This window comes from Urocitellus parryii, unplaced genomic scaffold (assembly GCF_045843805.1).
Source record: "Urocitellus parryii isolate mUroPar1 unplaced genomic scaffold, mUroPar1.hap1 Scaffold_1459, whole genome shotgun sequence".
NCBI classification, from domain to species: Eukaryota; Metazoa; Chordata; class Mammalia; order Rodentia; family Sciuridae; genus Urocitellus; species Urocitellus parryii.
In genome coordinates, this window is record NW_027552039.1 from 1 (window position 1) to 23,794 (window position 23,794).

General features: G+C 55.9%; 13 non-coding genes across 13 annotated transcripts; all 13 read left to right on the forward strand.

Annotated features, from left to right (window-relative positions):
- Nucleotides 1–327: 327 nt before the first annotated feature.
- On the forward strand, nucleotides 328–419 carry LOC144251669 (small nucleolar RNA SNORD116). The gene has a single exon (XR_013342716.1). It is a non-coding gene; the product is annotated as a small nucleolar RNA SNORD116 (small nucleolar RNA).
- Nucleotides 420–2,132: 1,713 nt separating this feature from the next.
- On the forward strand, nucleotides 2,133–2,225 carry LOC144251658 (small nucleolar RNA SNORD116). Its single transcript, XR_013342705.1, has one exon. It is a non-coding gene; the product is annotated as a small nucleolar RNA SNORD116 (small nucleolar RNA).
- A 1,715-nt stretch (nucleotides 2,226–3,940) lies between these two features.
- LOC144251680 (small nucleolar RNA SNORD116) lies at nucleotides 3,941–4,032 on the forward strand. The gene has a single exon (XR_013342727.1). It is a non-coding gene; the product is annotated as a small nucleolar RNA SNORD116 (small nucleolar RNA).
- Nucleotides 4,033–5,750: 1,718 nt separating this feature from the next.
- Nucleotides 5,751–5,842, forward strand: LOC144251682 (small nucleolar RNA SNORD116). The gene has a single exon (XR_013342729.1). It is a non-coding gene; the product is annotated as a small nucleolar RNA SNORD116 (small nucleolar RNA).
- A 1,723-nt stretch (nucleotides 5,843–7,565) lies between these two features.
- On the forward strand, nucleotides 7,566–7,657 carry LOC144251679 (small nucleolar RNA SNORD116). Its single transcript, XR_013342726.1, has one exon. It is a non-coding gene; the product is annotated as a small nucleolar RNA SNORD116 (small nucleolar RNA).
- Nucleotides 7,658–9,385: 1,728 nt separating this feature from the next.
- LOC144251685 (small nucleolar RNA SNORD116) lies at nucleotides 9,386–9,477 on the forward strand. Its single transcript, XR_013342731.1, has one exon. It is a non-coding gene; the product is annotated as a small nucleolar RNA SNORD116 (small nucleolar RNA).
- A 1,724-nt stretch (nucleotides 9,478–11,201) lies between these two features.
- On the forward strand, nucleotides 11,202–11,294 carry LOC144251683 (small nucleolar RNA SNORD116). Its single transcript, XR_013342730.1, has one exon. It is a non-coding gene; the product is annotated as a small nucleolar RNA SNORD116 (small nucleolar RNA).
- A 1,728-nt stretch (nucleotides 11,295–13,022) lies between these two features.
- Nucleotides 13,023–13,114, forward strand: LOC144251686 (small nucleolar RNA SNORD116). Its single transcript, XR_013342732.1, has one exon. It is a non-coding gene; the product is annotated as a small nucleolar RNA SNORD116 (small nucleolar RNA).
- A 1,730-nt stretch (nucleotides 13,115–14,844) lies between these two features.
- Nucleotides 14,845–14,936, forward strand: LOC144251659 (small nucleolar RNA SNORD116). The gene has a single exon (XR_013342706.1). It is a non-coding gene; the product is annotated as a small nucleolar RNA SNORD116 (small nucleolar RNA).
- A 1,729-nt stretch (nucleotides 14,937–16,665) lies between these two features.
- Nucleotides 16,666–16,757, forward strand: LOC144251660 (small nucleolar RNA SNORD116). The gene has a single exon (XR_013342707.1). It is a non-coding gene; the product is annotated as a small nucleolar RNA SNORD116 (small nucleolar RNA).
- A 1,730-nt stretch (nucleotides 16,758–18,487) lies between these two features.
- Nucleotides 18,488–18,579, forward strand: LOC144251661 (small nucleolar RNA SNORD116). The gene has a single exon (XR_013342708.1). It is a non-coding gene; the product is annotated as a small nucleolar RNA SNORD116 (small nucleolar RNA).
- A 1,729-nt stretch (nucleotides 18,580–20,308) lies between these two features.
- Nucleotides 20,309–20,400, forward strand: LOC144251662 (small nucleolar RNA SNORD116). The gene has a single exon (XR_013342709.1). It is a non-coding gene; the product is annotated as a small nucleolar RNA SNORD116 (small nucleolar RNA).
- Nucleotides 20,401–22,130: 1,730 nt separating this feature from the next.
- Nucleotides 22,131–22,222, forward strand: LOC144251663 (small nucleolar RNA SNORD116). The gene has a single exon (XR_013342710.1). It is a non-coding gene; the product is annotated as a small nucleolar RNA SNORD116 (small nucleolar RNA).
- Nucleotides 22,223–23,794: the final 1,572 nt, after the last annotated feature.

Here is a 23,794-nt window from a genome sequence, read left to right on the forward strand (position 1 = left end):
AGGGCAACTGAAAAGCTGACACTGTCCTAAAGACAGTGTTGAACTGAGGAGCAGCAGGCTGCGGAGCAGGCCAGTCATGGTTGTTTTTCATGGGCATCCCTCTCTTTTGTCTCCTTGCATACGCATGGCAGGTCGTGTTTCCATGGAAGGAGTGAAAGGTTGCCGCCGGCTCCTCTGGCTGTGGGAAGATGCCCAGGGAGGACGGGAACACCCGCATGCCCGTGCCCCTCTGTTTCCTGAGTGTGGCCCTTCGTAGCTGAGGATGGTAAGCGTCTCCTGGCCCCAAGTCACCGAGGTTGCTCCTTGCCGGGTGAGGGTCACAAGCGTGGATCGATGATGACTCCCACAAAAACATTCCTTGGAAGCTGAACAAAATGAGTGAAAACTCTATACCGTCTCTCTCATCGAAACTGAGGTCCACCACGTAGACGTAGGGGGCTGCAGTGAGCTGGGTGGTGGAGGGGAGAACCCTGTGGCCCTTTTTGGACGGGGGCTGTGTCAGAATGGACCCTGGAAGGGAAGGCCCTTTTCAGCCGAGTTCACCTGGCGTTAGGACCCGAGCCTGTAGTCCTCTGAGGGTCAGTCCTCTTTTGGTTTCGGCATGCATGGGTGGTCCAGAGCTCCAGACGTTGAGGAAGACATTGGCCTGCCCGCATGATTTTCCTAGTGGGTGTTCCGTGGTAGGGTTCAGGCCGTACTAGGAGGTTCTGGGCCGTGGCACAGGAGAATAGCTTTCCTCCTCTTGTGGACTGGAGACTTTTTGCCAAGGCGAGTAGCACCGTGCTGGTCTGCTGGGTGTTCCAGAGAAAAATTGAGGTCCACTTTCGTCGGAAGGCGGAGGGTCCCAAGCTCAAGCATGGGAGACCCTGCTTTAGTGCAGGGGCGTGGTGTTTCCGGGAGTCTGATGGGTTTTCTCTTCTCCCTGGAACATGCTACAGTGTTGCCAGTGGTATTGACACACAATGTTGGCTGGAGCCACGGTCCACCAGGGGAAGGAAGGGTGGGTCTCCAGAGGGACCAGTGCCTAAATGAGTAGATGGACATAGAGGGAATGCACATGGAGAAACTGGGTCTTACCGCAAGCGGGTACTTTTGCTGCCACTTCTGTTAAGGGATCCTCCTGATAGATGGTTGGCTCTCGAGTTGGGGCATCAGAAGTGCTTCAGGAAAAAGCCTTAGTATCCTTGTGTGCTTTTGGTCCGCCCGTGAGGCTGCATGCATGGTGGTGCTGTGCATTCTGAAAGAGCATATAGGCAGTTTGGATCCCGAATGAGCCACCGTGGTGGCAGACCTCAGGGATGACTTCTCTTGTAGGAGGCGCCTGCGAACCCGAGACGTCAGCTTCTAGTTTTGAGCATAGGACAGCCGCGAACGGTTTGGGTAGTGGAAAGGCCTAAGTGGGTCCAAAGTAGTGCGCAAGGATTGTTGCCTGTGCCTGAAGGAGGTAGAGAGTGATGAATTCCCCTCTGTGCCAAGTGCCTTTCATAGGCGCGGACAGGCGCTGAGGGTCTCCTCTCCTGCACAAGTTGTGGGGTTCAGGCATTGGAACGTGTGGGTGGGGCCGGAGCTCCTGTTGGAATGGACGTCACCTGGGGCTCCCAGAAGCCCGTGGCGATGGCCCAGAAAGGCAGGAGGTTTCCAGAGGACGTGCTTTCTCAAGTTCGCCCTTCTTGCTTGACATCCCGTGGAGGGAAGGAGTCAGGGTCAGATTGGTTTGCAGAGTTGGATGGAGATTCTCAGATGGGTTTCCTGTGGCTGGAAGAGTTTGTGGGCTAAGAGCCACATGGGAACTGAGCTCAGGCCGGCATGGCGAGGGCAACTGAAAAGGCTGCAGTCCCTAAAGAGTGTGAACTGAGGAGCAGCAGGCTGCGGGAGCAGGCCAGTCATGGTTGTTTTTCATGGGCATCCCTCTCTTTTGTCTCCTTGCATACGCATGGCAGGTCGTGTTTCCACGGAAGGAGTGAAAGGTTGCCGCCGGCTCCTCTGGCTGTGGGAAGATGCCCAGGGAGGACGGGGAACACCCGCCTGCCGTGCCCTCTGTTCCTGAGTGTGGCCTTCGTAGCTGAGGATGGTAGCGTCTCCTGGCCCCAAGTCACCGAGGTTGCTCCTTGCCGGGTGAGGGTCACAAGCGTGGATCGATGATGACTCCCACAAAAACATTCCTTGGAAGCCTGAACAAAATGAGTGAAAACTCTATACCGTCTCTCTCATCGAAACTGAGGTCCACCACGTAGACGTAGGGGCTGCAGTGAGCTGGTGGTGGAGGGGAGAACCTGTGGCCCTTTTTGGACGGGGGCTGTGTCAGAATGGACCCTGGAAGGAAGGCCCTTTTCAGCCGAGTTCACCTGGCGTTAGGACCCCGAGCTTGTAGTCCTCTGAGGGTCAGTCCTCTTTTGGTTTCGGCATGCATGGGTGGTCCAGAGCTCCAGACGTTGAGGAAGACATTGGCCTGCCCGGCATGATCTCCTAGTGGGTGTTCGGCGGTAGGGTTCAGCCGTACTAGGAGGTTCTGGGCCGTGGCACAGAGAATAGCTTCCTCCTCTTGTGGACGGAGACTTTTTTGCCAAGGCGAGTAGCAGCGTGCTGGTCTGCTGGGTGTTCCAGAGAAAAATTGAGGTCCACTTTCGCGGAAGCGGAGTGGGGCCCAGCTCAAAAGCATGGGAGACCCTGCTTTATGTGCACAGGGGCGTGGTGTTTCGGGAGTCTGATGGGTTTCTCTTCCCTGTGGAAATGCTACAGTGTTGCCAGTGGTATTGGCCACACAATGTTGGCTGGAGCCACGGTCCACCAGGGGAAGAGGTGTGTCCCAGAGGGACCAGTGCCTGGATGAGAAGGAGGGAATGCCATGGAGAAACTGGGTCTTACCGCAAGCCGGGTACTTTTGCTGCCACTTCTGTTAATGGATCCTCCTGGATAGATGGTTGGCTCTCGAGATTGGGGCATCAGAAGTGCTTCAGGAAAAAGCCTTAGTATCCTTGTGTGCTTTTGGTCCGCCCGTGAGGCTGCATGCATGGTGGTGCTGTGCATTCTGAAAGAGCATATAGGCAGTTTGGATCCCGAATGAGCCACCGTGGTGGCAGACCTCAGGGATGACTTCTCTTGTAGGAGGCGCCTGCGAACCCGAGACGTCAGCTTCTAGTTTTTGAGCATAGGACAGCCGCGAACGGTTTGGGTAGTGGACAGGCCTAAGTGGGTCCAAATTAGTGCGCAAGGATTGTTGCCTGTGCCTGAAGGAGGTAGAGAGTGATGAAATTCCCCTCTGTGCCAAGTGCCTTTCATAGGCGCTGGACAGGCGCTGAGGGTCTCCTCTCCTGCACACAAGTTGTGGGGTTCAGGCATTGGAACGTGTGGGTGGGGCCGGAGCTCCTGTTGGAATGGACGTCACCTGGGGCTCCCAGATGCCCGTGGCGATGGCCCAGAAAGGCAGGAGGTTTCCAGAGGACGTGCTTTCTCAGTTCGCCCTTTCTTGCTTGGACATCCCGTGAGGGAAGGAGTCAGGGTCAGATTGGTTTTGCAGAGTTGGATGGAGATTCTCAGATGGGTTTCCTGTGGCTGGAAGAGTTTGTTGGGCAAGCTTAAGAGCCACATGGGAACTGAGCTCAGGCCGGCATGGCAGGGCAACTGAAAAGGCTGCAGTCCCTAAAGAGTGTGAACTGAGGAGCAGCAGGCTGCGGAGCAGGCCAGTCCATGGTTGTTTTTCATGGGGCATCCCTCTCTTTTGTCTCCTTGCATACGCATGGCAGGTCGTGTTTCCACGGAAGGAGTGAAAGGTTGCCGCCGGCTCCTCTTGGCTGTGGGAAGATGCCCAGGGAGGACGGGGAACACCCGCATGCCCGTGCCCTCTGTTTCCTGAGTGTGGCCCTTCGTAGCTGAGGATGGTAAGCGTCTCCTGGCCCCAAGTCACCGAGGTTGCTCCTTGCCAGGTGAGGGTCACAAGCGTGGATCGATGATGACTCCCACAAAAACATTCCTTGGAAGCTGAACAAAATGAGTGAAAACTCTATACCGTCTCTCTCATCGAAACTGAGGTCCACCACGTAGACGTAGGGGGCTGCAGTGAGCTGGTGGTGGAGGGGGAGAACCCTGTGGCCCTTTTTCGACGGGGGCTGTGTCGAATGGACCCTGGAAGGGAAGGCCCATTTCAGCTGAGTTCACCTGGCGTTAGGACCCCGAGCCTGTAGTCTCTGAGGGGTCAGGTCCTCTTTTGGTTTCGGCATGCATGGGTGGTCCAGAGCTCCAGACGTTGAGGAAGACATTGGCCTGCCCGGCATGATTTCCTAGTGGGTGTTTCCGGTAGGGTTCAGCCGTACTAGGAGGTTCTGGGCCTTGGCACAGGAGAATAGCTTCCTCCTCTTGTGGACTGGAGACTTTTTGCCAAGGCGAGTAGCACCGTGCTGGTCTGCTGGGTGTTCCAGAGAAAAATTGAGGTCACTTTCGTCGGAAGGCGGAGGGGGGCCCTGCTCAAGCATAGGAGACCGCTGCTTTAGTGCACAGGGGCGTGGTGTTTCCGGGAGTCTGATGGTTTTCTCTTCTCCTGGAAATGCTACAGTGTTGCCAGTGGTAATGCCACACAATGTTGGCTGGAGCCACGGTCCACCAGGGAAGGAAGGGTGGGTCTCCAGAGGGACCAGTGCCTGGATGAGTAGATGGACATAGAGGGAATGCACATGGAGAAACTGGGTCTTACCGCAACGGGTACTTTGCTGCCACTTCTGTTAATGGATCCTCCTGATAGATGGTTGGCTCTCGAGTTGGGGCATCAGAAGTGCTTCAGGAAAAGCCTTAGTATCCTTGTGTGCTTTTGGTCCGCCGTGAGGCTGCATGCATGGTGGTTGCTGTGCATTCTGAAAGAGCATATAGGCAGTTTGGATCCCGAATGAGCCACCGTGGTGGCAGACCTCAGGGATGACTTCTCTTGTAGGAGGCGCCTGCGAACCCGAGACTGTCAAGCTTCTAGTTTTTGAGCATAGGACAGCCGCGAACGGTTTGGGTAGTGGAAAGGCCTAAGTGGGTCCAAAGTAGTGCGCAAGGATTGTGCCTGTGCCTGAAGGAGGTAGAGAGTGATGAATTCCCCTCTGTGCCAAGTGCCTTTCATAGGCGCTGGACAGGCGCTGAGGGTCTCCTCTCCTGCACAAGTTGTGGGGGTTCAGGCATTGGGAACGTGTGGGTGGGGCCGGAGCTCCTGTTGGAATGGACGTCACCTGGGGCTCCCAGATGCCCGTGGCGATGGCCCAGAAAGCAGGAGGTTCCAGAGGACGTGCTTTCTCAAGTTCGCCCTTTCTTGCTTGGACATCCCGTGGAGGGAAGGAGTCAGGGTCAGATTGTTTGCAGAGTTGGATGGAGATTCTCAGATGGGGTTCCTGTGGCTGGAAGAGTTTGTTGGGCAGCTTAAGAGCCACATGGGAACTGAGCTCAGGCCGGCATGGCGAGGGCAACTGAAAAGGCTGCAGTCCCTAAAGAGTGTGAACTGAGGAGCAGCAGGCTGCGGAGCAGGCCAGTCATGGGTGTTTTTCATGGGCATCCCTCTCTTTTGTCTCCTTGCATACGCATGGCAGGTCGTGTTTCCACGGAAGGAGTGAAAGGTTGCCGCCGGCTCCTCTGGCTGTGGGAAGATGCCCAGGGAGGACGGGGAACACCCGCATGCCCGTGCCTCTGTTTCCTGAGTGTGGCCCTTCGTAGCTGAGGATGGTAAGCGTCTCCTGGCCCCAAGTCACCGAGGTTGCTCCTTGCCGGGTGAGGGTCACAAGCGTGGATCGATGATGACTCCCACAAAAACATTTCCTTGGAAGCTGAACAAAATGAGTGAAAACTCATACCGTCTCTCTCATCGAAACTGAGGTCCACCACGTAGACGTAGGGGGCTGCAGTGAGCTGGGTGGTGGAGGGGAGAACCCTGTGGCCCTTTTTGGACGGGGGCTGTGTCAGAATGGACCTGGAAGGGAAGGCCCTTTTTCAGCCGAGTTCACCTGGCGTTAGGACCCGAGCCTGTAGTCCTCTGAGGGTCAGTCCTCTTTTGGTTTCGGCATGCATGGGTGGTCCAGAGCTCCAGACGTTGAGGAAGACATTGGCCTGCCCGGCATGATTTCCTAGTGGGTGTTCGGCGGTAGGGTTCAGCCGTACTAGGAGGTTCTGGGCGTGGCACAGGAGAATAGCTTTCCTCCTCTTGTGGACTGGAGACTTTTTTGCCATGGCGAGTAGCACCGTGCTGGTCTGCTGGGTGTTCCAGAGAAAATTGAGGTCCACTTTCGTCGGAAGGCGGAGGCTGGGCCCAGTCCAAAGCATGGGAGACCCTGCTTTAGTGCACAGGGGCGTGGTGTTTCCGGGATTCTGATGGGTTTTCTCTTCTCCTGGAAATGCTACAGTGTTGCCAGTGGTATTGCCACACAATGTTGGCTGGAGCCACGGTCCACCAGGGGAATGGAAGGGTGGGTCTCCAGAGGGACCAGTGCCTGGATGAGTAGATGGACATAGAGGGATATGCACATGGAGAAACTGGGTCTTACCGCAAACGGGTACTTTTGCTGCCACTTCTGTTAATGGATCCTCCTGATAGATGGTTGGCTCTCGAGTTGGGGCATCAGAAGTGCTTCAGGAAAAAGCCTTAGTATCCTTGTGTGCTTTTGGTCCGCCCGTGAGCTGCATGCATGGTGGTTGCTGTGCATTCTGAAAGAGCATATAGGCAGTTTGGATCCCGAATGAGCCACCGTGGTGCAGACCTCAGGGATGACTTCTCTTGTAGGAGGCGCCTGCGAACCCGAGACGTCAGCTTCTAGTTTTTGAGCATAGGACAGCCGCGAACGGTTTGGGTAGTGGAAAGGCCTAAGTGGTCCAAATTAGTGCGCAAGGATTGTTGCCTGTGCCTGAGGAGGTAGAGAGTGATGAAATTCCCCTCTGTGCCAAGTGCCTTTCATAGGCGCTGGACAGGCGCTGAGGGTCTCCTCTCCTGCACAAGTTGTGGGGTTCAGGCATTGGAACGTGTGGGTGGGGCCGGAGCTCCTGTTGGAATGGACGTCACCTGGGGCTCCCAGATGCCCGTGGCGATGGCCCAGAAAGGCAGGAGGTTTCCAGAGGACGTGCTTTCTCAAGTTCGCCCTTTCTTGCTTGGACATCCCGTGGAGGGAAGGAGTCAGGGTCAGATTGGTTTTGCAGAGTTGGATGGAGATTCTCAGATGGGTTTCCTGTGGCTGAAGAGTTTGTTGGGCAGCTTAAGAGCCACATGGGAACTGAGCTCAGGCGGAATGGCGAGGGCAACTGAAAAGGCTGCAGTCCCTAAAGAGTGTGAACTGAGGAGCAGCAGGCTGCGGAGCAGGCCAGTCATGGTTGTTTTTCATGGGCATCCCTCTCTTTTGTCTCCTTGCATACGCATGGCAGGTCGTGTTTCCATGGAAGGAGTGAAAGTTGCCGCCGGCTCCTCTGCTGTGGGAAGATGCCCAGGGAGGACGGGGAACACCCGCATGCCCGTGCCCTCTGTTTCCTGAGTGTGGCCCTTCGTAGCTGAGGATGGTAAGCGTCTCCTGGCCCCAAGTCACCGAGGTTGCTCCTTGCCGGGTGAGGGTCACAAGCGTGGATCGATGATGACTCCCCACAAAACATTCCTTGGAAGCTGAACAAAATGAGTGAAAACTCTATACCGTCTCTCTCATCGAAACTGAGGTCCACCACGTAGACGTAGGGGGCTGCAGTGAGCTGGGTGGTGGAGGGGAGAACCCTGTGGCCCTTTTTGGACGGGGGCTGTGTCAGAATGGACCCTGGAAGGGAAGGCCCTTTTCAGCCGAGTTCACCTGGCGTTAGGACCCCGAGCCTGTAGTCCTCTGAGGGTCAGTCCTCTTTTGGTTTCGGCATGCATGGGTGGTCCAGAGCTCCAGACGTTGAGGAAGACATTGGCCTGCCCGGCATGATTTCCTAGTGGGTGTTCGGCGGTAGGGTTCAGCCGTACTAGGAGGTTCTGGGCCGTGGCACAGGAGAATAGCTTTCCTCCTCTTGTGGACTGGAGACTTTTTTGCCAAGGCGAGTAGCACCGTGCTGGTCTGCTGGGTGTTCCAGAGAAAAATTGAGGTCCACTTTCGTCGGAAGGCGGAGGGGGGCCCTGCTCAAAGCATAGGAGACCCTGCTTTAGTGCACAGGGGCGTGGTGTTTCCGGGAGTCTGATGGGTTTTCTCTTCTCCTGGAAATGCTACAGTGTTGCCAGTGGTATTGCCACACAATGTTGGCTGGAGCCACGGTCCACCAGGGGAAGGAAGGGTGGGTCTCCAGAGGGACCAGTGCCTGGATGAGTAGATGGACATAGAGGGAATGCACATGGAGAAACTGGGTCTTACCGCAAGCGGGTACTTTTGCTGCCACTTCTGTTAATGGATCCTCCTGATAGATGGTTGGCTCTCGAGTTGGGGCATCAGAAGTGCTTCAGGAAAAAGCCTTAGTATCCTTGTGTGCTTTTGGTCCGCCCGTGAGGCTGCATGCATGGTGGTTGCTGTGCATTCTGAAAGAGCATATAGGCAGTTTGGATCCCGAATGAGCCACCGTGGTGGCAGACCTCAGGGATGACTTCTCTTGTAGGAGGCGCCTGCGAACCCGAGACGTCAGCTTCTAGTTTTTGAGCATAGGACAGCCGCGAACGGTTTGGGTAGTGGAAAGGCCTAAGTGGGTCCAAATTAGTGCGCAAGGATTGTTGCCTGTGCCTGAAGGAGGTAGAGAGTGATGAAATTCCCCTCTGTGCCAAGTGCCTTTCATAGGCGCTGGACAGGCGCTGAGGGGTCTCCTCTCCTGCACAAGTTGTGGGGTTCAGGCATTGGAACGTGTGGGTGGGGCCGGAGCTCCTGTGGAATGGACGTCACCTGGGGCTCCCAGATGCCCGTGGCGATGGCCCAGAAAGGCAGGAGGTTTCCAGAGGACGTGCTTTCTCAAGTTCGCCCTTTCTTGCTTGGACATCCCGTGGAGGGAAGGAGTCAGGGTCAGATTGGTTTGCAGAGTTGGATGGAGATTCTCAGATGGGTTTCCTGTGGCTGGAAGAGTTTGTTGGGCAGCTTAAGAGCCACATGGGAACTGAGCTCAGGCCGGAATGGCGAGGGCAACTGAAAAGGCTGCAGTCCCTAAAGAGTGTGAACTGAGGAGCAGCAGGCTGCGGAGCAGGCCAGTCATGGTTGTTTTTCATGGGCATCCTCTCTTTTGTCTCCTTGCATACGCATGGCAGGTCGTGTTTCCATGGAAGGAGTGAAAGGTTGCCGCCGGCTCCTCTGGCTGTGGGAAGATGCCCAGGGAGGACGGGGAACACCCGCATGCCCGTGCCCTCTGTTTCCTGAGTGTGGCCCTTCGTAGCTGAGGATGGTAAGCGTCTCCTGGCCCCAAGTCACCGAGGTTGCTCCTTGCCGGGTGAGGGTCACAGCGTGGATCGATGATGACTCCCACAAAAACATTCCTTGGAAGCTGAACAAAATGAGTGAAAACTCTATACCGTCTCTCTCATCGAAACTGAGGTCCATCACGTAGACGTAGGGGGCTGCAGTGAGCTGGGTGGTGGAGGGGAGAACCCTGTGGCCCTTTTTGGACGGGGGCTGTGTCAGAATGGACCCTGGAAGGGAAGGCCCTTTTCAGCCGAGTTCACCTGGCGTTAGGACCCCGAGCCTGTAGTCCTCTGAGGTCAGTCCTCTTTTGGTTTCGGCATGCATGGGTGGTCCAGAGCTCCAGACGTTGAGGAAGACATTGGCCTGCCCGGCATGATTTCCTAGTGGGTGTTCGGCGGTAGGGTTCAGCCGTACTAGGAGGTTCTGGGCCGTGGCACAGGAGAATAGCTTTCCTCCTCTTGTGGACTGGAGACTTTTTTGCCAAGGCGAGTAGCACCGTGCTGGTCTGCTGGGTGTTCCAGAGAAAAATTGAGGTCCACTTTCATCGGAAGGCGGAGCCGGGCCCAGCTCAAAGCATGGGAGACCCTGCTTTAGTGCACAGGGGCGTGGTGTTTCCGGGAGTCTGATGGGTTTTCTCTTCTCCTGGAAATGCTACAGTGTTGCCAGTGGTATTGCCACACAATGTTGGCTGGAGCCATGGTCCACCAGGGGAAGGAAGGGTGGGTCTCCAGAGGGACCAGTGCCTGGATGAGTAGATGGACATAGAGGAATGCACATGGAGAAACTGGGTCTTACCGCAAGCGGGTACTTTGCTGCCACTTCTGTTAAGGGATCCTACTGATAGATGGTTGGCTCTCGAGTTGGGGCATCAGAAGTGCTTCAGGAAAAAGCCTTAGTATCCTTGTGTGCTTTTGTCCGCCCGTGAGGCTGCATGCATGGTGGTTGCTGTGCATTCTGAAAGAGCATATAGGCAGTTTGGATCCCGAATGAGCCACCGTGTGCAGACCTCAGGGATGACTTCTCTTGTAGGAGGCGCCTGCGAACCCGAGACGTCAGCTTCTAGTTTTTGAGCATAGGACAGCCGCGAACGGTTTGGGTAGTGGAAAGGCCTAAGTGGGTCCAAATTAGTGCGCAAGGATTGTTGCCTGTGCCTGAAGGAGGTAGAGAGTGATGAAATTCCCCTCTGTGCCAAGTGCCTTTCATAGGCGCTGGACAGGCGCTGAGGGTCTCCTCTCCTGCACAAGTTGTGGGGTTCAGGCATTGGAACGTGTGGGTGGGGCCGGAGCTCCTGTTGGAATCGACGTCACCTGGGGCTCCCAGATGCCCGTGGCGATGGCCCAGAAAGACAGGAGGTTTCCAGAGGACGTGCTTTCTCAAGTTCGCCCTTTCTTGCTTGGACATCCCGTGGAGGGAAGGAGTCAGGGTCAGATTGGTTTGCAGAGTTGGATGGAGATTCTCAGATGGGTTTCCTGTGGCTGGAAGAGTTTGTTGGGCAGCTTAAGAGCCACATGGGAACTGAGCTCAGGCCGGCATGGCGAGGGCAAGTGAAAAGGCTGCAGTCCCTAAAGAGTGTGAACTGAGGAGCAGCAGGCTGCGGAGCAGGCCAGTCATGGTTGTTTTTCATGGGCATCCCTCTCTTTTGTCTCCTTGCATACGCATGGCAGGTCGTGTTTCCATGGAAGGAGTGAAAGGTTGCCGCCGGCTCCTCTGGCTGTGGGAAGATGCCCAGGGAGGACGGGGAACACCCGCATGCCCGTGCCCTCTGTTTCCTGAGTGTGGCCCTTCGTAGCTGAGGATGGTAAGCGTCTCCTGGCCCCAAGTTACCGAGGTTGCTCCTTGCCGGGTGAGGGTCACAAGCGTGGATCGATGATGACTCCCACAAAAACATTCCTTGGAAGCTGAACAAAATGTAGTGAAAACTCTATACCGTCTCTCTCATCGAAACTGAGGTCACCACGTAGATGTAGGGGGCTGCAGTGAGCTGGGTGGTGGAGGGGAGAACCCTGTGGCCCTTTTTGGACGGGGGCTGTGTCAGAATGGACCCTGGAAGGGAAGGCCCTTTTCAGCCGAGTTCACCTGGCGTTAGGACCCCGAGCCTGTAGTCCTCTGAGGGTCAGTCCTCTTTTGGTTTCAGCATGCATGGGTGGTCCAGAGCTCCAGACGTTGAGGAAGACATTGGCCTGCCCGGCATGATTTCCTAGTGGGTGTTCGGCGGTAGGGTTCAGCCGTACTAGGAGGTTCTGGGCCGTGGCACAGGAGAATAGCTTTCCTCCTCTTGTGGACTGGAGACTTTTTTGCCAAGGCGAGTAGCACCGTGCTGGTCTGCTGGGTGTTCCAGAGAAAAATTGAGGTCCACTTTCGTCGGAAGGCGGAGCCGGGCCCAGCTCACGCATGGGAGACCCTGCTTTAGTGCACAGGGGCGTGGTGTTTCCGGGAGTCTGATGGGTTTTCTCTTCTCCTGGAAATGCTACAGTGTTGCCAGTGGTATTGCCACACAATGTTGGCTGGAGCCACGGTCCACCAGGGGAAGGAAGGGTGGGTCTCCAGAGGGACCAGTGCCTGGATGAGTAGATGGACATAGAGGGAATGCACATGGAGAAACTGGGTCTTACCGCAAGCGGGTACTTTTGCTGCCACTTCTGTTAATGGATCCTCCTGATAGATGGTTGGCTCTCGAGTTGGGGCATCAGAAGTGCTTCAGGAAAAAGCCTTAGTATCCTTGTGTGCTTTTGGTCCGCCCGTGAGGCTGCATGCATGGTGGTTGCTGTGCATTCTGAAAGAGCATATAGGCAGTTTGGATCCCGAATGAGCCACCGTGGTGGCAGACCTCAGGGATGACTTCTCTTGTAGGAGGCGCCTGCGAACCCGAGACGTCAGCTTCTAGTTTTTGAGCATAGGACAGCCGCGAACGGTTTGGGTAGTGGAAAGGCCTAAGTGGGTCCAAATTAGTGCGCAAGGATTGTTGCCTGTGCCTGAAGGAGGTAGAGAGTGATGAAATTCCCCTCTGTGCCAAGTGCCTTTCATAGGCGCTGGACAGGCGCTGAGGGTCTCCTCTCCTGCACAAGTTGTGGGGTTCAGGCATTGGAACGTGTGGGTGGGGCCGGAGCTCCTGTTGGAATGGACGTCACCTGGGGCTCCCAGATGCCCGTGGCGATGGCCCAGAAAGGCAGGAGGTTTCCAGAGGACGTGCTTTCTCAAGTTCGCCCTTTCTTGCTTGGACATCCCGTGGAGGGAAGGAGTCAGGGTCAGATTGGTTTGCAGAGTTGGATGGAGATTCTCAGATGGGTTTCCTGTGGCTGGAAGAGTTTGTTGGGCAGCTTAAGAGCCACATGGGAACTGAGCTCAGGCCGGCATGGCGAGGGCAACTGAAAAGGCTGCAGTCCCTAAAGAGTGTGAACTGAGGAGCAGCAGGCTGCGGAGCAGGCCAGTCATGGTTGTTTTTCATGGGCATCCCTCTCTTTTGTCTCCTTGCATACGCATGGCAGGTCGTGTTTCCATGGAAGGAGTGAAAGGTTGCCGCCGGCTCCTCTGGCTGTGGGAAGATGCCCAGGGAGGACGGGGAACACCCGCATGCCCGTGCCCTCTGTTTCCTGAGTGTGGCCCTTCGTAGCTGAGGATGGTAAGCGTCTCCTGGCCCCAAGTCACCGAGGTTGCTCCTTGCCGGGTGAGGGTCACAAGCGTGGATCGATGATGACTCCCACAAAAACATTCCTTGGAAGCTGAACAAAATGAGTGAAAACTCTATACCGTCTCTCTCATCGAAACTGAGGTCCACCACGTAGACGTAGGGGGCTGCAGTGAGCTGGGTGGTGGAGGGGAGAACCCTGTGGCCCTTTTTGGACGGGGGCTGTGTCAGAATGGACCCTGGAAGGGAAGGCCCTTTTCAGCCGAGTTCACCTGGCGTTAGGACCCCGAGCCTGTAGTCCTCTGAGGGTCAGTCCTCTTTTGGTTTCGGCATGCATGGGTGGTCCAGAGCTCCAGACGTTGAGGAAGACATTGGCCTGCCCAGCATGATTTCCTAGTGGGTGTTCCGTGGTAGGGTTCAGCCGTACTAGGAGGTTCTGGGCCGTGGCACAGGAGAATAGCTTTCCTCCTCTTGTGGACTGGAGACTTTTTTGCCAAGGCGAGTAGCACCGTGCTGGTCTGCTGGGTGTTCCAGAGAAAAATTGAGGTCCACTTTCGTCGGAAGGCGGAGCCGGGCCCAGCTCAAAGCATGGGAGACCCTGCTTTAGTGCACAGGGGCGTGGTGTTTCCGGGAGTCTGATGGGTTTTCTCTTCTCCTGGAAATGCTACAGTGTTGCCAGTGGTATTGCCACACAATGTTGGCTGGAGCCACGGTCCACCAGGGGAAGGAAGGGTGGGTCTCCAGAGGGACCAGTGCCTGGATGAGTAGATGGACATAGAGGGAATGCACATGGAGAAACTGGGTCTTACCGCAAGCGGGTACTTTTGCTGCCACTTCTGTTAAGGGATCCTACTGATAGATGGTTGGCTCTCGAGTTGGGGCATCAGAAGTGCTTCAGGAAAAAGCCTTAGTATCCTTGTGTGCTTTTGGTCCGCCCGTGAGGCTGCATGCATGGTGGTTGCTGTGCATTCTGAAAGAGCATATAGGCAGTTTGGATCCCGAATGAGCCACCGTGGTGGCAGACCTCAGGGATGACTTCTCTTGTAGGAGGCGCCTGCGAACCCGAGACGTCAGCTTCTAGTTTTTGAGCATAGGACAGCCGCGAACGGTTTGGGTAGTGGAAAGGCCTAAGTGGGTCCAAATTAGTGCGCAAGGATTGTTGCCTGTGCCTGAAGGAGGTAGAGAGTGATGAAATTCCCCTCTGTGCCAAGTGCCTTTCATAGGCGCTGGACAGGCGCTGAGGGTCTCCTCTCCTGCACAAGTTGTGGGGTTCAGGCATTGGAACGTGTGGGTGGGGCCGGAGCTCCTGTTGGAATCGACGTCACCTGGGGCTCCCAGATGCCCGTGGCGATGGCCCAGAAAGACAGGAGGTTTCCAGAGGACGTGCTTTCTCAAGTTCGCCCTTTCTTGCTTGGACATCCCGTGGAGGGAAGGAGTCAGTGTCAGATTGGTTTGCAGAGTTGGATGGAGATTCTCAGATGGGTTTCCTGTGGCTGGAAGAGTTTGTTGGGCAGCTTAAGAGCCACATGGGAACTGAGCTCAGGCCGGCATGGCGAGGGCAACTGAAAAGGCTGCAGTCCCTAAAGAGTGTGAACTGAGGAGCAGCAGGCTGCGGAGCAGGCCAGTCATGGTTGTTTTTCATGGGCATCCCTCTCTTTTGTCTCCTTGCATACGCATGGCAGGTCGTGTTTCCATGGAAGGAGTGAAAGGTTGCCGCCGGCTCCTCTGGCTGTGGGAAGATGCCCAGGGAGGACGGGGAACACCCGCATGCCCGTGCCCTCTGTTTCCTGAGTGTGGCCCTTCGTAGCTGAGGATGGTAAGCGTCTCCTGGCCCCAAGTTACCGAGGTTGCTCCTTGCCGGGTGAGGGTCACAAGCGTGGATCGATGATGACTCCCACAAAAACATTCCTTGGAAGCTGAACAAAATGAGTGAAAACTCTATACCGTCTCTCTCATCGAAACTGAGGTCCACCACGTAGATGTAGGAGGCTGCAGTGAGCTGGGTGGTGGAGGGGAGAACCCTGTGGCCCTTTTTGGACGGGGGCTGTGTCAGAATGGACCCTGGAAGGGAAGGCCCTTTTCAGCCGAGTTCACCTGGCGTTAGGACCCCGAGCCTGTAGTCCTCTGAGGGTCAGTCCTCTTTTGGTTTCAGCATGCATGGGTGGTCCAGAGCTCCAGACGTTGAGGAAGACATTGGCCTGCCCGGCATGATTTCCTAGTGGCTGTTCGGCGGTAGGGTTCAGCCGTACTAGGAGGTTCTGGGCCGTGGCACAGGAGAATAGCTTTCCTCCTCTTGTGGACTGGAGACTTTTTTGCCAAGGCGAGTAGCACCGTGCTGGTCTGCTGGGTGTTCCAGAGAAAAATTGAGGTCCACTTTCGTCGGAAGGCGGAGCCGGGCCCAGCTCACGCATGGGAGACCCTGCTTTAGTGCACAGGGGCGTGGTGTTTCCGGGAGTCTGATGGGTTTTCTCTTCTCCTGGAAATGCTACAGTGTTGCCAGTGGTATTGCCACACAATGTTGGCTGGAGCCACGGTCCACCAGGGGAAGGAAGGGTGGGTCTCCAGAGGGACCAGTGCCTGGATGAGTAGATGGACATAGAGGGAATGCACATGGAGAAACTGGGTCTTACCGCAAGCGGGTACTTTTGCTGCCACTTCTGTTAATGGATCCTCCTGATAGATGGTTGGCTCTCGAGTTGGGGCATCAGAAGTGCTTCAGGAAAAAGCCTTAGTATCCTTGTGTGCTTTTGGTCCGCCCGTGAGGCTGCATGCATGGTGGTTGCTGTGCATTCTGAAAGAGCATATAGGCAGTTTGGATCCCGAATGAGCCACCGTGGTGGCAGACCTCAGGGATGACTTCTCTTGTAGGAGGCGCCTGCGAACCCGAGACGTCAGCTTCTAGTTTTTGAGCATAGGACAGCCGCGAACGGTTTGGGTAGTGGAAAGGCCTAAGTGGGTCCAAATTAGTGCGCAAGGATTGTTGCCTGTGCCTGAAGGAGGTAGAGAGTGATGAAATTCCCCTCTGTGCCAAGTGCCTTTCATAGGCGCTGGACAGGCGCTGAGGGTCTCCTCTCCTGCACAAGTTGTGGGGTTCAGGCATTGGAACGTGTGGGTGGGGCCGGAGCTCCTGTTGGAATGGACGTCACCTGGGGCTCCCAGATGCCCGTGGCGATGGCCCAGAAAGGCAGGAGGTTTCCAGAGGACGTGCTTTCTCAAGTTCGCCCTTTCTTGCTTGGACATCCCGTGGAGGGAAGGAGTCAGGGTCAGATTGGTTTGCAGAGTTGGATGGAGATTCTCAGATGGGTTTCCTGTGGCTGGAAGAGTTTGTTGGGCAGCTTAAGAGCCACATGGGAACTGAGCTCAGGCCGGCATGGCGAGGGCAACTGAAAAGGCTGCAGTCCCTAAAGAGTGTGAACTGAGGAGCAGCAGGCTGCGGAGCAGGCCAGTCATGGTTGTTTTTCATGGGCATCCCTCTCTTTTGTCTCCTTGCATACGCATGGCAGGTCGTGTTTCCATGGAAGGAGTGAAAGGTTGCCGCCGGCTCCTCTGGCTGTGGGAAGATGCCCAGGGAGGACGGGGAACACCCGCATGCCCGTGCCCTCTGTTTCCTGAGTGTGGCCCTTCGTAGCTGAGGATGGTAAGCGTCTCCTGGCCCCAAGTCACCGAGGTTGCTCCTTGCCGGGTGAGGGTCACAAGCGTGGATCGATGATGACTCCCACAAAAACATTCCTTGGAAGCTGAACAAAATGAGTGAAAACTCTATACCGTCTCTCTCATCGAAACTGAGGTCCACCACGTAGACGTAGGGGGCTGCAGTGAGCTGGGTGGTGGAGGGGAGAACCCTGTGGCCCTTTTTGGACGGGGGCTGTGTCAGAATGGACCCTGGAAGGGAAGGCCCTTTTCAGCCGAGTTCACCTGGCGTTAGGACCCCGAGCCTGTAGTCCTCTGAGGGTCAGTCCTCTTTTGGTTTCGGCATGCATGGGTGGTCCAGAGCTCCAGACGTTGAGGAAGACATTGGCCTGCCCGGCATGATTTCCTAGTGGGTGTTCCGTGGTAGGGTTCAGCCGTACTAGGAGGTACTGGGCCGTGGCACAGGAGAATAGCTTTCCTCCTCTTGTGGACTGGAGACTTTTTTGCCAAGGCGAGTAGCACCGTGCTGGTCTGCTGGGTGTTCCAGAGAAAAATTGAGGTCCACTTTCGTCGGAAGGCGGAGCCGGGCCCAGCTCAAAGCATGGGAGACCCTGCTTTAGTGCACAGGGGCGTGGTGTTTCCGGGAGTCTGATGGGTTTTCTCTTCTCCTGGAAATGCTACAGTGTTGCCAGTGGTATTGCCACACAATGTTGGCTGGAGCCACGGTCCACCAGGGGAAGGAAGGGTGGGTCTCCAGAGGGACCAGTGCCTGGATGAGTAGATGGACATAGAGGGAATGCACATGGAGAAACTGGGTCTTACCGCAAGCGGGTACTTTTGCTGCCACTTCTGTTAATGGATCCTCCTGATAGATGGTTGGCTCTCGAGTTGGGGCATCAGAAGTGCTTCAGGAAAAAGCCTTAGTATCCTTGTGTGCTTTTGGTCCGCCCGTGAGGCTGCATGCATGGTGGTTGCTGTGCATTCTGAAAGAGCATATAGGCAGTTTGGATCCCGAATGAGCCACCGTGGTGGCAGACCTCAGGGATGACTTCTCTTGTAGGAGGCGCCTGCGAACCCGAGACGTCAGCTTCTAGTTTTTGAGCATAGGACAGCCGCGAACGGTTTGGGTAGTGGAAAGGCCTAAGTGGGTCCAAATTAGTGCGCAAGGATTGTTGCCTGTGCCTGAAGGAGGTAGAGAGTGATGAAATTCCCCTCTGTGCCAAGTGCCTTTCATAGGCGCTGGACAGGCGCTGAGGGTCTCCTCTCCTGCACAAGTTGTGGGGTTCAGGCATTGGAACGTGTGGGTGGGGCCGGAGCTCCTGTTGGAATCGACGTCACCTGGGGCTCCCAGATGCCCGTGGCGATGGCCCAGAAAGACAGGAGGTTTCCAGAGGACGTGCTTTCTCAAGTTCGCCCTTTCTTGCTTGGACATCCCGTGGAGGGAAGGAGTCAGTGTCAGATTGGTTTGCAGAGTTGGATGGAGATTCTCAGATGGGTTTCCTGTGGCTGGAAGAGTTTGTTGGGCAGCTTAAGAGCCACATGGGAACTGAGCTCAGGCCGGCATGGCGAGGGCAACTGAAAAGGCTGCAGTCCCTAAAGAGTGTGAACTGAGGAGCAGCAGGCTGCGGAGCAGGCCAGTCATGGTTGTTTTTCATGGGCATCCCTCTCTTTTGTCTCCTTGCATACGCATGGCAGGTCGTGTTTCCATGGAAGGAGTGAAAGGTTGCCGCCGGCTCCTCTGGCTGTGGGAAGATGCCCAGGGAGGACGGGGAACACCCGCATGCCCGTGCCCTCTGTTTCCTGAGTGTGGCCCTTCGTAGCTGAGGATGGTAAGCGTCTCCTGGCCCCAAGTTACCGAGGTTGCTCCTTGCCGGGTGAGGGTCACAAGCGTGGATCGATGATGACTCCCACAAAAACATTCCTTGGAAGCTGAACAAAATGAGTGAAAACTCTATACCGTCTCTCTCATCGAAACTGAGGTCCACCACGTAGATGTAGGAGGCTGCAGTGAGCTGGGTGGTGGAGGGGAGAACCCTGTGGCCCTTTTTGGACGGGGGCTGTGTCAGAATGGACCCTGGAAGGGAAGGCCCTTTTCAGCCGAGTTCACCTGGCGTTAGGACCCCGAGCCTGTAGTCCTCTGAGGGTCAGTCCTCTTTTGGTTTCAGCATGCATGGGTGGTCCAGAGCTCCAGACGTTGAGGAAGACATTGGCCTGCCCGGCATGATTTCCTAGTGGCTGTTCGGCGGTAGGGTTCAGCCGTACTAGGAGGTTCTGGGCCGTGGCACAGGAGAATAGCTTTCCTCCTCTTGTGGACTGGAGACTTTTTTGCAAAGGCGAGTAGCACCGTGCTGGTCTGCTGGGTGTTCCAGAGAAAAATTGAGGTCCACTTTCGTCGGAAGGCGGAGCCGGGCCCAGCTCACGCATGGGAGACCCTGCTTTAGTGCACAGGGGCGTGGTGTTTCCGGGAGTCTGATGGGTTTTCTCTTCTCCTCGAAATGCTACAGTGTTGCCAGTGGTATTGCCACACAATGTTGGCTGGAGCCACGGTCCACCAGGGGAAGGAAGGGTGGGTCTCCAGAGGGACCAGTGCCTGGATGAGTAGATGGACATAGAGGGAATGCACATGGAGAAACTGGGTCTTACCGCAAGCGGGTACTTTTGCTGCCACTTCTGTTAATGGATCCTCCTGATAGATGGTTGGCTCTCGAGTTGGGGCATCAGAAGTGCTTCAGGAAAAAGCCTTAGTATCCTTGTGTGCTTTTGGTCCGCCCGTGAGGCTGCATGCATGGTGGTTGCTGTGCATTCTGAAAGAGCATATAGGCAGTTTGGATCCCGAATGAGCCACCGTGGTGGCAGACCTCAGGGATGACTTCTCTTGTAGGAGGCGCCTGCGAACCCGAGACGTCAGCTTCTAGTTTTTGAGCATAGGACAGCCGCGAACGGTTTGGGTAGTGGAAAGGCCTAAGTGGGTCCAAATTAGTGCGCAAGGATTGTTGCCTGTGCCTGAAGGAGGTAGAGAGTGATGAAATTCCCCTCTGTGCCAAGTGCCTTTCATAGGCGCTGGACAGGCGCTGAGGGTCTCCTCTCCTGCACAAGTTGTGGGGTTCAGGCATTGGAACGTGTGGGTGGGGCCGGAGCTCCTGTTGGAATGGACGTCACCTGGGGCTCCCAGATGCCCGTGGCGATGGCCCAGAAAGGCAGGAGGTTTCCAGAGGACGTGCTTTCTCAAGTTCGCCCTTTCTTGCCTGGACATCCCGTGGAGGGAAGGAGTCAGGGTCAGATTGGCTTGCAGAGTTGGATGGAGATTCTCAGATGGGTTTCCTGTGGCTGGAAGAGTTTGTTGGGCAGCTTAAGAGCCACATGGGAACTGAGCTCAGGCCGGCATGGCGAGGGCAAGTGAAAAGGCTGCAGTCCCTAAAGAGTGTGAACTGAGGAGCAGCAGGCTGCGGAGCAGGCCAGTCATGGTTGTTTTTCATGGGCATCCCTCTCTTTTGTCTCCTTGCATACGCATGGCAGGTCGTGTTTCCACGGAAGGAGTGAAAGGTTGCCGCCGGCTCCTCTGGCTGTGGGAAGATGCCCAGGGAGGACGGGGAACACCCGCATGCCCGTGCCCTCTGTTTCCTGAGTGTGGCCCTTCGAAGCTGAGGATGGTAAGCGTCTCCTGGCCCCAAGTCACCGAGGTTGCTCCTTGCCGGGTGAGGGTCACAAGCGTGGATCGATGATGACTCCCACAAAAACATTCCTTGGAAGCTGAACAAAATGAGTGAAAACTCTATACCGTCTCTCTCATCGAAACTGAGGTCCACCACGTAGACGTAGGGGGCTGCAGTGAGCTGGGTGGTGGAGGGGAGAACCCTGTGGCCCTTTTTGGACGGGGGCTGTGTCAGAATGGACCCTGCAAGGGAAGGCCCTTTTCAGCCGAGTTCACCTGGCGTTAGGACCCCGAGCCTGTAGTCCTCTGAGGGTCAGTCCTCTTTTGGTTTCGGCATGCATGGGTGGTCCAGAGCTCCAGACGTTGAGGAAGACATTGGCCTGCCCGGCATGATTTCCTAAAGGGTGTTAGGCGGTGGGGTTCAGCCGTACTAGGAGGTTCTGGGCCGTGGCACAGGAGAATAGATTTCCTCCTCTTGTGGACTGGAGACTTTTTTGCCAAGGCGAGTAGCACCGTGCTGGTCTGCTGGGTGTTCCAGAGAAAAATTGAGGTCCACTTTCGTCGGAAGGCGGAGCCGGCCCCAGCTCAAAGCATGGGAGACCCTGCTTTAGTGCACAGGGGCGTGGTGTTTCCGGGAGTCTGATGGGTTTTCTCTTCTCCTGGAAATGCTACAGTGTTGCCAGTGGTATTGCCACACAATGTTGGCTGGAGCCACGGTCCACCAGGGGAAGGAAGGGTGGGTCTCCAGAGGGACCAGTGCCTAAATGAGTAGATGGACATAGAGGGAATGCACATGGAGAAACTGGGTCTTACCGCAAGCGGGTACTTTTGCTGCCACTTCTGTTAATGGATCCTCCTGATAGATGGTTGGCTCTCGAGTTGGGGCATCAGAAGTGCCTTAGGATAAAGCCTTAGTATCCTTGTGTGCTTTTGGTCCGCCCGTGAGGCTGCATGCATGGTGGTTGCTGTGCATTCTGAAAGAGCATATAGGCAGTTTGGATCCCGAATGAGCCACCGTGGTGGCAGACCTCAGGGATGACTTCTCTTGTAGGAGGCGCCTGCGAACCCGAGACGTCAGCTTCTAGTTTTTGAGCATAGGACAGCCGCGAACGGTTTGGGTAGTGGAAAGGCCTAAGTGGGTCCAAATTAGTGCGCAAGGATTGTTGCCTGTGCCTGAAGGAGGTAGAGAGTGATGAAATTCCCCTCTGTGCCAAGTGCCTTTCATAGGCGCTGGACAGGCGCTGAGGGTCTCCTCTCCTGCACAAGTTGTGGGGTTCAGGCTTTGGAACGTGTGGGTGGGGCCGGAGCTCCTGTTGGAATGGACGTCACCTGGGGCTCCCAGATGCCCGTGGCGATGGCCCAGAAAGGCAGGAGGTTTCCAGAGGACGTGCTTTCTCAAGTTCGCCCTTTCTTGCTTGGACATCCCGTGGAGGGAAGGAGTCAGGGTCAGATTGGTTTGCAGAGTTGGATGGAGATTCTCAGATGGGTTTCCTGTGGCTGGAAGAGTTTGTTGGGCAGCTTAAGAGCCACATGGGAACTGAGCTCAGGCCGGCATGGCGAGGGCAACTGAAAAGGCTGCAGTCCCTAAAGAGTGTGAACTGAGGAGCAGCAGGCTGCGGAGCAGGCCAGTCATGGTTGTTTTTCATGGGCATCCCTCTCTTTTGTCTCCTTGCATACGCATGGCAGGTCGTGTTTCCACGGAAGGAGTGAAAGGTTGCCGCCGGCTCCTCTGGCTGTGGGAAGATGCCCAGGGAGGACGGGGAACACCCGCATGCCCGTGCCCTCTGTTTCCTGAGTGTGGCCCTTCGTAGCTGAGGATGGTAAGCGTCTCCTGGCCCCAAGTCACCGAGGTTGCTCCTTGCCGGGTGAGGGTCACAAGCGTGGATCGATGATGACTCCCACAAAAACATTCCTTGGAAGCTGAACAAAATGAGTGAAAACTCTATACCGTCTCTCTCATCGAAACTGAGGTCCACCACGTAGACGTAGGGGGCTGCAGTGAGCTGGGTGGTGGAGGGGAGAACCCTGTGGCCCTTTTTGGACGGGGGCTGTGTCAGAATGGACCCTGGAAGGGAAGGCCCTTTTCAGCCGAGTTCACCTGGCGTTAGGACCCCGAGCCTGTAGTCCTCTGAGGGTCAGTCCTCTTTTGGTTTCGGCATGCATGGGTGGTCCAGAGCTCCAGACGTTGAGGAAGACATTGGCCTGCCCGGCATGATTTCCTAAAGGGTGTTAGGCGGTGGGGTTCAGCCGTACTAGGAGGTTCTGGGCCGTGGCACAGGAGAATAGCTTTCCTCCTCTTGTGGACTGGAGACTTTTTTGCCAAGGCGAGTAGCACCGTGCTGGTCTGCTGGGTGTTCCAGAGAAAAATTGAGGTCCACTTTCGTCGGAAGGCGGAGGGGGGCCCAGCTCAAAGCATAGGAGACCCTGCTTTAGTGCACAGGGGCGTGGTGTTTCCGGGAGTCTGATGGGTTTTCTCTTCTCCTGGAAATGCTACAGTGTTGCCAGTGGTATTGCCACACAATGTTGGCTGGAGCCACGGTCCACCAGGGGAAGGAAGGGTGGGTCTCCAGAGGGACCAGTGCCTGGATGAGTAGATGGACATAGAGGGAATGCACATGGAGAAACTGGGTCTTACCGCAAGCGGGTACTTTTGCTGCCACTTCTGTTAAGGGATCCTCCTGATAGATGGTTGGCTCTCGAGTTGGGGCATCAGAAGTGCTTCAGGAAAAAGCCTTAGTATCCTTGTGTGCTTTTGGTCCCCCCGTGAGGCTGCATGCATGGTGGTTGCTGTGCATTCTGAAAGAGCATATAGGCAGTTTGGATCCCGAATGAGCCACCGTGGTGGCAGACCTCAGGGATGACTTCTCTTGTAGGAGGCGCCTGCGAACCCGAGACGTCAGCTTCTAGTTTTTGAGCATAGGACAGCCGCGAACGGTTTGGGTAGTGGAAAGGCCTAAGTGGGTCCAAATTAGTGCGCAAGGATTGTTGCCTGTGCCTGAAGGAGGTAGAGAGTGATGAAATTCCCCTCTGTGCCAAGTGCCTTTCATAGGCGCTGGACAGGCGCTGAGGGTCTCCTCTCCTGCACAAGTTGTGGGGTTCAGGCATTGGAACGTGTGGGTGGGGCCGGAGCTCCTGTTGGAATGGACGTCACCTGGGGCTCCCAGATGCCCGTGGCGATGGCCCAGAAAGGCAGGAGGTTTCCAGAGGACGTGCTTTCTCATGTTCGCCCTTTCTTGCTTGGACATCCCGTGGAGGGAAGGAGTCAGGGTCAGATTGGTTTGCAGAGTTGGATGGAGATTCTCAGATGGGTTTCCTGTGGCTGGAAGAGTTTGTTGGGCAGCTTAAGAGCCACATGGGAACTGAGCTCAGGCCGGCATGGCGAGGGCAACTGAAAAGGCTGCAGTCCATAAAGAGTGTGAACTGAGGAGCAGCAGGCTGCGGAGCAGGCCAGTCATGGTTGTTTTTCATGGGCATCCCTCTCTTTTGTCTCCTTGCATACGCATGGCAGGTCGTGTTTCCACGGAAGGAGTGAAAGGTTGCCGCCGG